The sequence below is a fragment of the Oryctolagus cuniculus genome, chromosome 8, assembly GCF_964237555.1.
Source record: "Oryctolagus cuniculus chromosome 8, mOryCun1.1, whole genome shotgun sequence".
Classification (NCBI taxonomy): Eukaryota; Metazoa; Chordata; class Mammalia; order Lagomorpha; family Leporidae; genus Oryctolagus; species Oryctolagus cuniculus.
In genome coordinates this window covers 14,768,125-14,781,799 of record NC_091439.1, presented here as the reverse complement: position 1 = coordinate 14,781,799, position 13,675 = coordinate 14,768,125, and the positions used below count along the sequence as shown (strand labels likewise).

The 13,675-nt window shown below is 38.6% G+C and overlaps 1 protein-coding gene across 22 annotated transcripts in view; it reads right to left on the bottom strand.

The window, feature by feature from the left end:
• Window positions 1-13,675, bottom strand: part of IQCM (IQ motif containing M) — a 577,684-nt gene that overhangs the window by 521,869 nt on the left and 42,140 nt on the right. For 6 of the 22 annotated variants that reach the window (XM_051819382.2, XM_051819370.2, XM_051819385.2 and 3 more), the window contains one exon: window positions 4,089-4,148. The exons of the other annotated variants lie outside the window; for them this stretch is intronic. The gene's annotated coding sequence lies outside the window, so the exon portion shown is untranslated. The remainder of the gene's footprint in view (window positions 1-4,088; window positions 4,149-13,675) is intronic. 22 annotated transcript variants of the gene reach the window in all.

The window sequence follows — 13,675 nt, the reverse complement described above, 5'->3', positions numbered from 1 at the left end:
GCATGAGAGAAATTCCATGAAATACTGCATTCATATGATAAAAATGTACTTCCCTGGGGGAAAATGAGTAATTAGAAAATAGAGTTTAAAGTATATTAAAAAATAAACACTAAAATTACAATGCCATGAAAGAGGTGCCAGAGCCAAGGTAAAGCAGTTAAGCAACCATCTGCAGTGCCAGCATCCTATACGGGCGCTGATTTCAGCCCCAGGCACTCCACTACAATCCAACTCTCTGCAAATACGCCTGGGAAAGCAGTGGAAAATGACCCAAGTGCTTGGGACCCTGCACCCACATGCCAGACTCAGAAGAAGCTCCTGGCTTCAGATCAGCCTAGCTCCAGCTGTTGCAGCCAGTTGAGGAGTGAACCAATGGATGGAAGATCTCTCTCTCTTCCTCTCATTCTCCCTACTCCATTTCCCTAACTCTGCCTTTCAAATAAGTAAATTATTTTCTAAAACATTCCATGAAAGAACTGAAGGATAAGGTCAAGAAAACTATAAATAAAAGTGGTAAATTTAAAAGTTAAAATAGGTATACATATCTCAGTGCTTGTTCTTTAGTAAACAATGTCCAGAATACAATATTTAAACTAAAAGACCGGCAAAGAGGCACAAAACTCATAACTAAAGGGGTATATGTTTAATAGAAGCAGATCATAGAAGACCCAGTTAGTGAAATTAGTAGACAAAGATTTTTAAGATGTGTTTCAACATATTTACAGGGAAAGATACAAAGGCTGAAAACATAAGGTATTCAGGACATATATAGAAATGCTGAAAAAGAACAAAAGGGAAATTCTGTAACTAAAAAATGCAATATGTAGGATTTTTTGAAAAATTCTCTACATGAACTTAACTTCAGACTGCATATTACAAAAGAATACTGTGCACTTGGAGAGGTCAATAAAAGTGATAAAGATTAAACTGAGCAAACAGAATAGAGAAGTAATATTTGACATAGAGATGAACAAATGTACCTAATGATGAATAAACATAGTATATTAATACACAGTGAAAAGACCAATCTGTCTCTAATAAGTACCATAAAAGCAACGCATGTCTTGAATGGTCTGGTAACTTAGGCCAATTTGTAGAGAACTCTGAATGGCAGCTAAGCAGTTTGGATACAGTCATGTAAATGTGTTACTTCCTAAAGAATATTCTATGCAAACCCCAGGATGACCCTTATATTAAGGGTTCTATGATAAAATATATTTTGAAAAATGCTTCATATCATGCTCCCTATTAAAAATGAACAATACTGGCCGGCGCGGCTCATTAGGCTAATTCTCTGCCTGTGGTGCCGGCCCTCCGGGTTCTAGTCCCGGTCGGGGTGCCCATTTGTCCCGGTTGCTCCTCTTCCAGTCCAGCTCTCTGCTCTGGCCCGGGAAGGCAGTGGAGGATGGCCCTAGTGCTTGGGCCCTGCACCTGCAAGGGAGACCAGGAGGAAGCACCTGGCTCCTGGCTTCGGATGGGCGCACCACCAGCCATGGCAGCCATTTGTGGGGTGAACCAACAGAAGGAAGACCTTTCTCTCTCTCTCTCTCTCTCTCACTGTTTAACTCTGCCTGTCAAAAAAATAAAAAATACAAAATAAATGAACAATACTTTAGAGGTTATATAGCAAAGAAAGCTCAAAGAAAGCTCTTTAATCTTGTGTAGTCTAATATTCCCAAAAGTTATTTGGTGATGGAATATGTTTCTGGTAACTCTTAATGTCTCTAGGACCTAGTGCTCTATAGAACACCCTTGAAGAAATGTTGTGACAACAATGACAGTAACAACAGCCAGCATTTTCTTATGTGTGGCAACTTACTATAGGACAGGAAATTTCTAAGAATCTTTATTATCTAATTTCATCCTGACATCAGATAGAATCTATTGTCATTGACAATAAAGTATTGGTTCCATTGGCTTAACAAGAATTAGGAAATGATTACATATTCCCAAGTTTATACTAATCTTGTCAGTTGCTTAGAATAGGCTCAGCTCCAGCTGTCGCAGCCATTTGTGGAATGAACCAGCAGACAGAAGACCTCTTTCTCTCTCCCTCTCTCTGTCTTTACCTTTCTGTGTAACTCTCTTTCAAATAAATAAAATAAATCTTAAAAAAATAACAACAAAAAGCATTTATCAAATATATATATATATAGTTATTAAGAGTCCCACAAAAATAATCTAGTTTGGTGGTAGACCACTGCTTTTTACTTCTAACAGCCATAACAGTCTTTTCAAAAAAGACATGAAATAAGAACCTTTATTGTGGGCAGATTTCTCACTTTAAAACATGGTTAAAGGGTCTGGTGCTGTAGTGTAGCCAGTAAAGCCACCGCCTGCAGTGCTGGCATCCCATATGGGTGCCAGTTCAAGACCCGGCTGCTCTACTTCTGATCCAGCTCTCTGCTATGGCCTGGGAAAGCTGTAGAAGAAGGCCCAAGTGCTGGGCCCCTGCACTCGCGTGAGAAATCCAGTAGAAGCTCCTCGCTCCTGGCTTCAGATCACCACAGCTCCAGCTGTTGCAGCCATTTGGGGAGTGAACCAGCGGATGGAAGACCTTTCTCTCTCTCTCTCTCTCTCTCTCTCTCTCTCTCTCTGCCTTTCTGTAACTCTGCCTTTAAAATAAATAAATAAATCTTTAAAAAAAAAAAGGAGGGGGCCAGCGCCGTGGCATAGCAGGTAAAGCCATTGCCTGCAGTGCCAGCATCCCATATGTGCACCAGTTCAAGTCCCATCTACTCCACTTCCAATCTAGCTCTCTGCTGTGGCCTGGGAAAGCAATAGAACATGGCCCAAGTCCTTGGGCCCCTGCACCCACGTGGGAGAACCAGAAGAAGCTCCTGGCTCCTGGATTCGGATAGGCCTAGCACCAGCCGTTGTGGCCAACTGGGGAGTGAAACAGCAGATGGAAGACCTCTCTCTCTCTCTCTCCCTCTGCCTCTCCTCCTCTCTCTGTGTAACTCTGACTTTCAAGTAAATAATAAATAAATCCTAAAAAAAATGGTTAAAGTTGAGAGATGATTATGATCAATTGTGAATAGAAACTGATCACTTGGACTAGTGAGATGGCATTGGTACATGCCACCTGGATGGGATTGAATTGGAATCCCCTGGTATGTTTCTAACTCTACCGTTTGGGGCATGTCAGCTTGAGCATGTCCCAAATTGTACATCTCTTCCTTCTCTTATCAATTTCTGTTCACAATTGATCATAATGATAGGACTAAGAGTCAAAGGGATCATATAAACAAGACTAGTGTCTGAAAATACTAACCTATAGAATAAAAAAGGGAGAGAATGATCCCACATGGGAAGCAGGATACACAGCAGACTCATAGAATGGCAGATGTCCTAAACAGCACTCTGGCCTCACATTCAACCCTAAAGGCATTCGGATCTGGCTGAAAATCCCATGAGAGTATTTCAGGCATGGAAAGCCATGACACTCTGTCAAAAAAAAAATGACCTAAACAAAAGATCTCCACGAGTGAGATCCCAGTGGAAAGAACAGGTCATCAAAGAAGGAGGTACCTTTCTCTGAAGGGAGAAGAGAACTTCCACCTTGACTATGACCTTGTCTAAATATGATCAGAGTCGGTGAACTCAAAAGGCTTCCACAACCTTGGCAACTCATGACAAGAGCCTAGGGTGATTATTGATGCCTGCCATAAACAGAAGTGTCAATTTGTTAAGTCAACAACAGTAGTCACTGTGCACTTACTCCTCATGTAGGATCTCTGTCCTTAATGTGCTGTACATTGTGATTTAATGCTATAACTAGTACTCAAACAGTATTTTTCACTTTGTGTTTCTATGTGGGTGCAAACTGTTGAAATCTTTACTTAATGTATGCTAAACTGATATTCTGTATATAAAGAGAATTGAAAATGAATCTTGATGTGAATGGAAGGGGAGAGGGAGTGGGAAAGGGGAGGGTTTCGGGTGGGAGGGAAGTTATGGGGGGTGGGGAAGCCACTGTAATTCATAAGCTGTACTTTGGAAATTTATATTCATTAAATAAAAAGTAAAAAAAAAAAAGGCAAGTACAGGATGAAGTGGCTCACACACTTGTGACTAGAGGATTTTACCTGAGGGAAACATCCCATTGACTTTAAGTCTGGCCTGGAGGGTAGGCAAGGGGTGGAGCACTGATTAAAAAAAAAAAAAGTTGAGAGATGATTAGCAATAATTTGACTCTTTTCCACTTGGCCTTTCTATGTAGAGTACAACTAGCGCCTCCCTTTTAGGGACTGTCTCCAGAGATTTGCTAATAAAATTCAGTGCACTGAGATGCAAGCTGCTGGGTACATATAACAGCTGCCTCCAGTCCTGGGCGACAATAGAAGTAGCCACACTGCTATCCTGTTGACCACTAGAGGACCAGCCAATTGTAAAGTACCCTATGTTTTTGTTTGTATAACTCATAAAGGTGCCAGGACAACAGTATAGGCAACAGAAAATATGAAAATGAAAATCTGTGAGAGACTGATGTCTACTCAAAGCAAACAGAATAGTAGGAACACTCTTACTATGTCAGTTTGTTTTTCACATATTGTACAGAGCCATTCATTCATCTTATTTTTTTGGTAATGCCTTTTTGCTTGTTTTGAAATAGGCCTTTTAAGGAGCAATTAGCTCAAGAAAAGCAGATGCTTAGTAAAAAATTAACCAGTGAGTTTTCTTCTATCTAAAACACTGATAATAAATGAATACTATTATATATTATCCTATGCTGATCATATATACAAATTTTATATCACAAAGTGACACAAAAGGTTTTTCCACATTGCCATGCTCAGGGTTGGCCATTTTTAACCACATGAAAGCAGAATATACAAATACACTAAATTGTCAGTATCTGCATATAGCCACAGAAGGCATTTTTACTAGCTACTCTGGGACACATGACTTTTCATTTAGATCACATGACATTTTAAAAGTAATTTTATTGGGGTGGACACTGTGGTGCAGCAGATTCAGCTGCCATTTGGAATGCCTATATTCCATATCAGAAGACTTTGGATCTAGTCCCACCCACACTTCCAATCCAGCTTCTGCTAATTTATAATCTGATAGCTCAAGTACTCGATTCCCTGACACTCATATAGTAGACCTTTATGGAGTCCCTGGCTTCCACCTGGTTCAGTCTTGGCTATTGGAAGCATTTAGGAACTGAATAAGCAGACAGATGCTTGCTCTCTCTCTCCCTCTCTCTGATTCTGCCCTTCAAATAAATTAATAAACTACTTTTAATTCTCCATTTTCCAAATGTACTAATTTTTTGGTTTGTTCTGCAAATGGCTGCAACAGCTAGAGCTGAGCCTATTCTAGGCAACTGATGAGATTGGTATAAAATTGGGACTATGTAATCATTTCCTAATTCTCTTTAAGTCAGTGGAGCCAACACTTTATTGTCAATGACAATAGACTCTATCTGATGTCAAGATCATGTAGTGATAGCTATTAAAGAGTTGGTTCCACTAGCCAAATAAAAATTTGCAGATGTCTAAATATTCCCAAATTTATACCAATATCATTAGTAATAGTTTGATTTCATTTCTCATCAAATTTAGCGACTGAAATTAAAGCCTCTGTGTGTTCATTCTGTCAAAGGTGAAATGTCTGACATTATTGCAAATATGCATGTAACATCAGTTTGAAAATTAAATGCTGAAGATTAGATTATTTGATTAAAAATGTGGTAGAGCACACTGGCAACATAATGAGAGAGACTTTGCTAAAGTAAGAAAGCTTAGAGAAATGTACTTGAGGTTTTAGTGGTGAACACATATAGAAAGTCTTCAAAAACTTCAGGGACAATGTGTACTATCTGGAAGGCACATATGAAAACATTCAAGATTTGTTGCTCTTGGATGTCTCTCCTCTTTCGCTCCATACTGACCATGTTGGGAGAGTCACACAGTGCTCAACAAGTGAAATACCACAATTCCTATCAAGGAGATGCAGATATTTGCTACCTACTCTAGGGTGCCCATGCAGGTTTATGAAAGTAAGCATGCCATGACCAAGGATAACAAGCTGCTTAGCAAATTTGCTTTTTGTTTTGTTCCATTTTTTTTCTTTTATTTAGGTATACAAATTTCATGTATTTCATGTATACAGATTTGGGAACATAGTGATACTTCCCACCCCACCCTCCTTCCCACCCACGCTCCTACCCTTCCTCTCCTAATCCCTCTCTTAATTTTATAATGATCTACTTTGTTTACTTGTCTCTTACACCCCAACCTGTCCCTCAGATTAAAGTCACTTTCTTTTTTATTTAAAGATTTATTTTATTTGTTTATTTGAAAGTCAGAGTTACACAGAGAGAGGAGAGGCAGAGAGAGAGGTCTTCCATCCGATGGTTCACTCCCCAGTTGGCCGTAATGGCCAAAGCTGGGCCGATCTGAAGCCAGGAGCCAGAAGCTTCCGGGTCTCCCACATGGGTTCAGGGAACCAAAACTTGGGCCATCTTCTACTACTTTCCCAGGCCATAGCAGAGAGCTGGATCGGAAGTGGGGCAGCCGGGACTAGAACCAGCTCCCGTATGGGATGCTAGCACTTCAGGCCAGGGCGTTAACTCTCTGTGCCACAGCACCGGCCCCAGTGACTCTCAATATTATGCCAAAACACCTTCAATATCTCTGCTGTGGATAAGGTATACAAAAAGAAAACAAAATTACTGTTACTAATAATCAGGCTATTTGAAAAACATTAAGCCTATGGTCCAGTAAGTTGAGAAGTACAGGGCTGAGGATGAGAAGCAGATGAACAGAGTTTCATCCATGAATTTATTTGAATCCTAGGCATTCAGCATGAAAATAACTGTTGGAGAAGACAAACTTCAAGGCAAAATCAACAATGAGGATATACAGAAAATTCCTGACAACTGTAATGAAATCAACAACTGGCAAGATAACAATCCAACTGCAGAGAAGGAAGAACATGAACATCAGCAGGAAGAGCTGGAGAAATTCTGCAACCCCATCATTATGGAGCCTGTGGGAGTGCAGGAGGCACGACAGGAGCAATGCTTTGGGCAGCCCCTCCCTCCGGTAGTACTTCTGCAAGTACCACCATTGAAAAGACTGATAAAGCCACAGCAAGCATAGATGTAGCACTGTTCCACACAGATTGAAGGACCCAAATTTTTAGAAAATTCCGTGGCAGTTTTAAATTGAGCTGCTATAGTTAAGTTGTTGTGCACTCCCAATACTTGACTATGGAACATGTGCACAGAGAAAGAAATAACATTGCACTTTGTAAGTAGAAAATGCAATGTTTTAAATAAAACTTATTTAAAATTGGCACAATTAAAAAATGTAATCCTTGAAGCTTTTAGCAAATTGCAATTTTCGAAAACAAAGCTTACAAATGGAAAAACTTGTATCTCTACAAAGGCAGAGGAGGAGATGAACAAATTAAATGATAAGAGCTTAAAATATACAAGATATAATTTTGAAAATTTATATTTTTGCTTCAGATTTCTCAACTTAGAAGAAGAACCTTGATGGAACATATATTTAAATGAATAAATATATATACTCTATCATAACGCAATGAAATTTAGAAAGCTATAACTTTGCAGCATCCAATTTTTATAAATATTCAAAGGAATTATAAATAAAAAACAAATTTGATGAGTTTTCTTATGAAAACACTTGTTGAAGAACAGTACTCTAAATGGCGAAAAAGGTAGCAAACACTTTTGGAAAATGTTTGGGGTGAAGTAGTCACACCTGGCTCAGCCCTGGCTATTTCAGCCACTTGGGAAGCAAACTAGCAGACAGAAAACCTCTCTCTGTATGTCTCTCCCTCCTCTCTGTAACTCTGCCTTGCAAATAAATAAATAAATCATTTTTAAAATAATGTATTGAAAAATACAATTTTCAGATAAATACTAACATCACTGCAATAAAAACATAGAGGGTAAAAAGAAGTTATCATGGTACATGAATATCTAACTTGCCAAAAGTAATTATTCTGCTGATGACAATTTTTTGATAGTCAGATAACCATGGGTTTTGTTTTTGTTTGTTTAGCTTTAGTACTTTTGAATATAATTATTTAAATTGTTTAAAGATTTTTAGTTTGGAACAGCTTTTTGAATAGAACTATGTAATAGGTTGAGACCAAAATGAGACTGATTTGTAAAAACAATGGTACTTCAAAAAGTTCCCAGAAATGGATTAAGTTTATTCCGGTGTAAAAGAAAAGTTTTTAAATCCACACATAGATTTGCCATAAAATGCATTTTCATAAACTTTTTAAAGCCCTCCTGTAAAATATGACAACATCTAAGAACCTCGGCAGTCTCAATCTTCATTAATTTAAAAGATAAAAATAATCTTGATATACAGGCAAAGCCTGAAGAAGTCTGAGAGCATCAGCACAACTCCCTGATTCCTCCTGTCACATCAGGATGCACTTTGGTCCAGATCTAGCACATATAATATTACAGTGATGCATGGGCACTATCGCTTACAGAGGGAGCTTTTTTCATCATAATCTCCATTTAACATTCTGATAATCACATCACTGACATTGACACTTTGCAGCAGGACAGACTCCAGAAATCTCTCAGTTCTTAGTTGTTTAACATGAGCAACCCAGACAGATCAGATGTACTCTACCAAAAGTATTCCCATAGATAAGGACTCTCATTTATCTCTTTCCCCTATTAACTAACGAGTATCTGATTCACCTGTTGCTTCTCTCCCCCCCCCCTTCCTACCTCCTTCCCTCCCTCCTTCTCCTCTCTGTTATACTAACCTTTTCTTCCCATTGTTATCAGAATGTTGGAGTTCCCATTCCAACATTAAAAAAATTAATGTATACATCAACTTAATCGGTACTTCAAAAATTTATATAATGTTAATCATTTTGAATGTGACCTTTCAAAAACTCTCAAAGTTTCCTGGATTAGGATTAGGTGATAAATCTTATGATCCCCATAGTTACTGCATGTGAACTTCTAACTTCTGAACCTCTAGATTTCATTCTACCAAGTTCATGTGAATGAAACCATTTCTTTCCTCCTAGGTAATATATATGTAATCAAGATAGGTATTCAAAGTGGTAGGTGATGCCTGCCTGGACACTGGAATAGCTGCCCATTTCCCATTGGTATGATTAACCAAGAATACAAATTAGTTTGATTTTCTACTCATATATGCTGTTCTATGAGAAGAGCAAGCCTAAGAAATCCTAAAATAAACAAATTAAATTTCAAAAGCTTTACAAGTTAGATAAAACTTAAAAACCTGAAATATTCTCCAAAACAAATTCATTCTAGTATCCCTGCCATGGAGCAGAAACACAAAGAAAACAAAATACACCTCTGAAAGAAATCTAATAATTTCAATAAATAGAGATTCACATTGTTTTACTTAGTAATCTTAGTAATTCTGAGCCTTCTTCCTTGCTTTTGACTATAATTAATCACATAATCCTAAAAATTCGTTATTTAGTGAATAAAATATGTTTTCTCTACCTATGTATATGGCATCTTTCAAATACAAATTGTTTTTAAGAGTCTATATTCTCTTCTGTAAAATATTGATGCCTACTAAACAAAACATAATAGAAATTCCCAAAAGAAATACAAAATTATTTCATATTACCCACCAGTATTAACTTAAAGGTTTTATGATAAAAGACTAACCCATAATATTTCAAAGTTGAACATTTATGTTTGACATTTTCCTACTTCTCTTTCTCCTTCACTAGCTCCTATGTCTCCTCTTCCCCATCCCCAGGTATCCAGTGCCCTCACACTGCCCTTTGGACATCAAGTGTGAGCTCATTTTAATGTTCTCTGCTCAGGCTTACCTTACACTGAAGAACCCTAGGAACTAAATTACTTCCCTTTTCTCTCCTTCCTGATCCCCATGAAAACTTCCATTAACTAGATGAAAGCAATTTAATTAAACCAAGCCACACTGGACTGTGAGTGACTGATTAATAGACTACTTAACCCTCCCTGGGATACTTTTTTTTTTTTTATAAAGAGGACAGTGTAAGCGAATCCGTAATAGGCAGAATTTCAAACAGCTCAAAAAATAAAGAGAAATATATTACTTCATTCAGGGAGATATGTTTTGATAGAAGGGCCTTCTGAGGGTCCTTAAATTATCCCTGTTGGTGGCCACCTACTCAGCCTCCATTCCTAACTAGGAGAACAAAGCACTGACTGAAATGCCCTTTTCCAGTTTCATAAGTGAGCAGCAAAGTACTCTCTAAGGAAGGCATTTGACTTTGAAACAGACTTCAGAAGTCAAAGTATGGTTTATTACTCCTCTGGGTGAACTGAGAAATACAAATGCTTCTTTTAACTTGGAGTCTAATTCCCAAGAGACACCCTTAATCTACCAAATATCACCATGACAGAGGGTAAATCCTCTGTCATATGGAAGTGACCCTACAGATGCCCTTTATAGATTAGTTAAGTATTTTTCAACTCTTAACTGGAAGAGGAAAATGAGCACGAGAAATATACAATATATATCCACATTGCAAAGATGCAAATGAGAATATAATGGGAAACTTCTACAAGCTTCGTATCAAATTTCACACACACACACACACACCCCACCACCACCACCACCACCACCACCAAGTGAGAGTAAATATCTCTGTTCCTCAAACAGTATTTACAGAATATCGTCTTAAAATTTAACTGCACACCATCTAAAGATTTTGGAATAACACTGGCAATTAAAATAGTGGCACATAATTATCATTGGGAAAGAGATTTCAAGTAATTACAACTACTTTTTTGCTTTGATTGATAGTGTACTTTTCTTTCTCCCTTACTCCTGGTATAAAATACAGAGAGAAGGAATTGTTTACTCCTTGCCTCCAGTTTGATTGACATGAAATCAAGCTGACCCTCTGGTCTAATTTTAAATTTTGCACAGTGCTAACCCAGGTGCCAATCCAGAACTCTCTGGTCATGATAAAAGCCTCTAGCACTTTAATCTGTTTGAACAGTTGGTTATCAGTCAATTACATTAATACTTCAGAGTTCTGGGCATCTTCTTGCAGATATGTTGGACTATACTTAGACCTCAGTAAACTTTTTCACTTCCTTAAAATACATGCTTAGCTATTGGTTTTATATTAATTTTCAAAATTCACATGAAAGGCTTAACAGGATCTTACACAACATCTTGGTCATAGTATCTAGATATCTCAAACAAGAAAATTTTAATTGACATGTTTTCCTTTTATCTCAAAAAATAAATCCCTCTTCCTACCTAAGTACACTTTTTAAACCATACTTTGGTGCACTATTACATTAAGATCCATTTTCTGCACAAGGATGACAGTTTCTCATTTAAAAGTATATCTTGAATAGAATATTCCAGGAAAATGCAGCATATTAAATCATAAACATGTAATTTGGCTTTTTTGAAAGACATGATTCTCATCATGTTCCTAAAGCTGTAATTATGAAGTATATGAAATTTAAAACTGTAAAGCTGTATAGTTCTGTATATATTCCTATGGACTTCTTAAGGGTACAGTTTTAAAACTTGATATATGACCCCAAACCCCCTTAAGCTGCATGGTAAAAATAGCATCTTAAGTGTCAAAGTAATCATATGGATAGGATTAAGGATCTGTAATAATAATAGATAAAGAAAGGAGTGAATGTTCCAACATGGGAAGCAGTCCACACAGCTGACTCAGAATGACAACAGTTTAAAGAAGCACTCTGACCTCAGAATCGGCCCTTAAGGCATTCTGGTCTGGCTGAAAGGCCCAGAAGAGCATTTCAGAGATGGAAAGCCAAGACTGTGGCAAAAAATGTCCTACATGAAAGACCTCTGTGGGTGAGACCCCAGTGGAAAGAAGTGGTCAACAAAGAAGGAGGTACTTTTCTCTGAAGGGGGAAGTGTCGCTCCCCCTCTTCGTGGAGGAACGACACAGGACCCTGCGCTGTTCTTTCGTCTGCTCGGCCCTCCCCGGGTTTGCTGCTGGTTCTTCCCGGGTTGGCTACTGTCCCTTCCACCTCCGTGGAAGGGCGGTTCCCCCTGGCCACTTTCCCCACTTCCGCAGGGGAGTGGCACACCGCCGGCCGGCTCTCTCGGGGGCTGCACAGGTGTTCCCCTTAGATGTTTCCCTTAGATGTTCCTGGTGCATGCCGTCTCTCTCCTCCTATATAGTCCTCTTCCACCAATCCCAACCCGGCTGCCCACACACCGAGCACGCTGCTCTCCTCCAATCAGGAGCAAGTCCTACAGTTTATTGGCTGAACTGGAGGCAGCTGTGTAGAAGCTGTTTCCTCCTCTCCCAGTGCCATATTGTGGGAGAGCAGATGCATAGAATAAGTCTTAATTCCAGTAACAGTATAGTCCGAGTTGCTCCCCACAGGGAAGAAAACTTCCATTTTCTTATGGCCTTGTTTAAATACTGAAGGAGTTTATGAATCTAAAAATCTTCCATAGCCTAGGCAGCTCATGTCAAGAGCCTTGGGTGAACACTGATGTCATACATAATAGTGTTAACTGTTAAATTAACAACAGGAATCACTGTGCACTAACTTCCCATGCAAGACCTCTGTCCTCAAAGAGTTGCATTATAATTATGTCTAAGTGCTTACAAAAGATGTATAATTCTTGGGTGCTTCTTTAAAGTTAATTAAGTTCCTAAAAAAGTGAAATTAATTTCAAGATGCAATGACTCTGAAAAACCCTATCTCCACTGTTGAGGGACACAGTTGTATGTGTGTGTGTGTGTGTGTGTGTGTATGCACACGCACAAACTGTTGAACTCTTTACTTAGTAGAGAGTTGGTGGTCTGTATATAAAGTCACTTAAAAATGGATCTTAGTGGAGAATGGGACTGGGACTGGGACTGGGAGAGGGAGGAGGAAGAGGGGTAGGAATGGGGGTGGGAAGGCAGGTATGGTGGGAAAAAATCACTATAAAGTTGGACTTATGAAATGCATGAAGTTTGTATTCCTTAAATAAAAGGTTTCTTCGGCAGTGGCGGGGGGAGAAAACACAGGAAGCACTCAATGAGTTCTTGCTAAATGAATGAAAGAAAGAAAATACATACAATACATGACAGGTAAGAGGCTAAGCACTGGATGAAACAGAAGGAATAGCATGTAGAAGGGACTGGCACATATAAAGCACTCAATGAATATTTGTTGAATAAATGAAGTAAAAGTATTGAGAAATAAAGAGAGAGAGAGGAAGGAAAGAGAGAAAGAGAGAGAGGAAGGAAAGAGAGAAAGAGAGAGGAAGGAAAGAAGAGAGAGAGGAAGAGGGAGGGAGGGAGGGAGAGAGAGAGAGACATCTACGATTCCATGAGAAAGAGAAGAATAACAGAGGAGATAATTACAACTGAATTTGAAAGCTGGAGAGCAAGAGTATAAGTAATAGTTGAATTACTAGACCCAAGAAAGCTCAATCTTAACTTATGGGAAAGGCTAAGAACTAATCAGTTACAGTAAACAACAAGTTCCCCAAATGCTCAGCAATGAACACTACCAGTTTCTCTAGAACTGAGGACTAAAGTTAGGTAGGCAGAAATCTAAAATAGGAGGGCTGGATAAAAACTATGTGAGAATTGTATGGATGTCTAGATATCTTCCCCTAGTGTACTGATCATTTAAATTACCAGAGTCTTGTTTGAAATCTAAGCAGTTTTAGTTTGAGCT